Here is a 4,719-nt window from a genome sequence, read left to right on the forward strand (position 1 = left end):
CAACTGGGATATATCAGTTACTTTCAATTTCACCTCTGGTACCTACGAGATATACGTGTTGTCAGGTTACCTGTTGCACATGTCCCCTCGATTGATGCTGAGCGTCATCCTGGCATCAATTTCCAAAATGTCCCTCTGCAAACTGATGTCATGTGTCATTCTGTCATCAAAGGAAGGAGGGGTTGCAGAGTGAATTGGGGATTAGAGGGAGGAGGAAATTTCAACATTAACAACATAATGACATCACATAAAATATTACACTGCTTTACACAACATATTTAAATGCCATCTGTTGCCATGAGAGCTGGAAGTTCCAGCTGGGCCAGCTCATTGGCTGAGAACACTCAGTCAGTACGCTAAGCCCTACACTGCATGGAGTCACTGAACGCTCTCCATAGAGATTCATTGATCCATTACATCTCTATGAGAAGAAACTGACTTTTTGCCGCGCATGCACAACAGCCTCCAATGCATCGGATTAGCTCATATCGCTAAGATTCATGATCTCAACCATGAACGCGGGGCCAACCGATAAAAGGTAACATTAAATACCTTATTTCTCCATTCTGAGGGGGGTCGGGAACCCCCTAATAGATAGTCCAAACCTATAGAGTTAGGAATACATGTTTGCATTCCTAAGACTATAGTTGTTCCTTTAAAGTCAAATATATTTAGAATGGCCAACATAGCCTTTATTTTATAATTTGGATTTTAATTTGTTACAATGCAAACTATATTTAATACTCTTGAGCAGAGGTGTATATAGATTCTGAGCTGTCCTTGGCCTGGCAAACTAGACATAACAGGAAATGTAGTTCACAAACATATGGCACGCTTAGTTTGCAACAATGTATTATTAAAGGATCACTATAGTGTCACCATAACAAGCTCGTTTTCCTGATACTATATAATCCTTAGGTTAAAACCCCTTTATCCAGCGCTGGGCTCCCTCGGCGCTGGTGACCTCTCCTCCCCTTGTGAATGTGCATGCGTAGCCAGAGCCGTGCGCGCATTAAAAACGCCCATAGGAAAGCATTTCGCCCATAGGAAAGCATTTCTCAATGCTTTCCTTTGGACGTTCTGCACACTGAATGCGATTTTCGCATTCAGCATCGGAGAAGCGCCTTTAGCGGCTGTCAGGAAGACAGCCACTAGAGCATGGTTAGTCAACCTGGTCCCTACTGCCCACTAGTGGGCGGTTTGGGATTTCAGGTGGGCGGTGGTGGGTTCTGCAGAAAACGCCCAGTGGGCCTTGATGGCCGTGGACCAAGGCCGGCCGTGGAGATCATTTCATCTCCCCTGCCGGCCCATGCAGAGCAAGCCTTGGTAATCCAAGCCCTTAGTTCCAGCAGAGGGAGGGAAGGGCCTGGCATGTTCTGTGTTCCTTGCGTGAGCAGGCTGGTTGGAGAGTTGCCATGCATTACCATGGCAACACTCCGGTACAGTGCTGTGCTCGAAGGAGGACAGGAGAGTCAGCCTGCAGACAGAGGAGCTGCACACTAAAGTGAACATGCCACCCCTGGACCACCAGGGCTTGCAGCATTATGTCCCCCTTCCCTGGTAAAAGGAAAGAAGAAGGGAGGTGAAGACATTAAGATAGATTTTCACATCTCACCCACCTACACACAGCAAAGACCCTATGCACCCTTCACACACAAACACAGACTGCCCCTTCACACACACTACACCCTTCACACTTCCCTCCTCACACGCCACACAGCCCTCCTCACACACTCACACAATACCCACACACAGTGCCCCCTCACAAACTGCACCACACATACACTACACCCTTCATACACAATGCACCCTTCTCACACACACTGCACACCTCTCTCGCACACACACACACACCGCACCTCCCAGACACATATATTTAAGTACATTTTTATTTATTTATTTTTTTGAAACCTTTCAAAAAATATTAAAAATTCAAATCACTCTTGTGCTACAAAATTAGTTACTGTGGCATTGTTGGACGGTAAGGAAATTTTACCATCAACAAAGATACAAAAGTGGGCGGTAGGTATTAAAATGTTGACTAGCCCTGCACTAGAGGCTGGATCACCATACTACTTGAGTAGCAGCTTTGGTCTCCAGTCCCCCTCAGTTACAAGTGTTTAAACTTACCTTTTAAACTTATCAGCAGTCTTAATGATTGTAGCTAGTCCGATGCTTTTTCATTAGCAAGCATTGGGATGCTAATGTGCATGCACAGCAAAGCTCCACGCTGCCCCAATCAGCATCTCCTCACAGAAATGCATTGAATCAATGCATCTCTATTGGAAGCGTTCAGTGGACGCTGAAAGTTGGTGGTGCATAATGTGTGGCACTGAAATAAAACATCCCTCTAGTGGCCATCGGAGTGATTGCATCTTCAGGTGTAACTAGGCAGCAATGTAAACACTGCCTTTTCTACGAAAATACAGCATTTACAGTTAAAAGCATGCAGGGACAGGCTATAAACACCAGAAACACAACATTAAGCAGTCGTTCTTCTGGTGATTATAGTGTCCCTATAATAATGTCAGGTAGGTTCCTGTTCTATTGTGTTTTACACCCCACCTCCTATAGACTGTAAGCTTGTTTGAGCAGGGCCCTCTTCAACCTATCATTCCTGTAAGTTTTCTTGTAATTGTCCTATTTGTTTATAGTTAAGTCCACCCTTGTGAAGCGCTATGGAATCTGTTGGCGCTATATAAATAGCAATAATAATAATAGGCCCACTGAGGGATGGACATGCAGGTAGTGCTGTTTCAGTGCTCCCTGCAGGATAGTAGTGCCATAAACATACGCTCGTACCATGATTGTTGGGAACAGTTCCCAGGTGTCCCCAAAATTGAGACAGCAGGGGACAATGGGAAAGGCAAGATGGTTAACCTCAGCAACCCAGGTGTTAATTAATTGCTCAAGCATCTTAGTAGCAAGACCATGTTTTAAAGGCTATAAATTATTAAACATTAGCACTTTAATATATAGATACATGTAGGTATGTTTTTGTTTTTTTTTAAATCCAAATATAGGTCCTTTGAGGGAGGAAATTTTAACTTTACAGTAACTATAAGCACATACATGCACTAACTCACTGACAAACACTGATACACACAGACAGGCACATTGACAATCTCACTAAAACTCTCTCTCTCCTGGTCCACTCTCCTTCCCTCACACTACGGACTGTGCCCCCTTCCCTCACACTACGGACAGTCCCCCCTTCCCTCACACTACGGACAGTCCCCCCCCCTTCCCTCACACTACGGACAGCCCCCCCCACCTTCCCTCACACTATGGACAGTCCCCCCCCCTTCCCTCACACTATGGACAGCCCCCCCCCCTTCCCTCACACTATGGACAGTCCCCCCCCCTTCCCTCACACTATGGACAGTCGTCCCCCCTTCCCTCACACTATGGACAGTCCCCCCCTTTCCCTCACACTATGGACAGTCCCCCCCCCCTTCCCTCACACTACGGACAGTCTCCCCCTCCTGCCCTCACACTATGGTGGACAGTCCCCCCCCCCTCCTTCCCTCACGCTATGGAGAGTCCCCCCTCCTGCCCTCACACTATTGACAGTCCCCCCTCCTGCCCTCACACTATGGACAGTCCCCCCCTCCTACTATGGACAGTCCCCCCACCTCCTTCCCTCACACTATGGAGAGTCCCCCCCCCCTCCTGCCCTCACACTATGGACAGTCCCCCCTCCTTCCCTCACACTAAGGACAGTCGTCCCCCCTCCTGCCCTCACCCCATGGATAGTCCCCCCCCTCCTGCCCTCACCCTATGGACAGTCCCCCCTCCTGCCCTCACCCTATGGACAGTCCCCCCCTCCTTCCCTCACACTATTGATAGTCCCCCCCTCCTGCCCTCACACTATGGATAGTCCCCCCCCTCCTGCCCTCACACTATGGAGAGTCCCCCCCCTCCTGCCCTCACACTATTGACAGTCCCCCCTCCTGCCCTCACACTATGGACAGTCCCCCCCCCTCCTGCCCTCACACTATGGACAGCCCCCCCCCCTCCTGCCCTCACCCTATGGACAGTCGTCCCCCCTCCTGCCCTCACCCTATGGACAGCCCCCCCCCTCCTTCCCTCACACTATGGATAGCCCCCCCCCTGCCCTCACACTATGGACAGTCCCCCCCCTTCCCTCACACTATGGACAGTCCCCCCCCTTCCCTCACACTATGGATAGTCCCCCCCTCCTGCCCTCACACTATGGATAGTCCCCCCCTCTTGCCCTCACACTATGGACAGTCCCCCCCCTCCTGCCCTCACACTATGGACAGTCCCCCCCCTCCTGCCCTCACACTATGGACAGTCCCCCCTCCTCCTTCACTCACACTATGGACAGTCCCCCCCTCCTGCCCTCACACTATGGACAGTCCCCCCCTCCTGCCCTCACACTATGGATAGTCCCCCACTCCTGCCCTCACACTATGGACAGTCCCCCCCTCCTGCCCTCACACTATGGACAGTCCCCCCTCCTGCCCTCACACTATGGACAGTCCCCGTGGAGCATAACATGATGTTTCAGTCTGGGTGCACTGACTGAAGTAGTGGTGAGGGACTGGTAACAACCTGCAGGGAGAGTGGGCGGCACAAACTTCCGTGAAGGGGCGGTCCCAGCACGGAGAGTGGGCGCGGCTATGTCAGAGTGGGCGGGGCCATGTGAGAGTAGGCGGGACCGTGTTGCTATGGCAATGTATAAACAGACCGTGA

Source organism: Pelobates fuscus, chromosome 13 (genome assembly GCF_036172605.1).
Source record: "Pelobates fuscus isolate aPelFus1 chromosome 13, aPelFus1.pri, whole genome shotgun sequence".
NCBI classification, from domain to species: domain Eukaryota; kingdom Metazoa; phylum Chordata; class Amphibia; order Anura; family Pelobatidae; genus Pelobates; species Pelobates fuscus.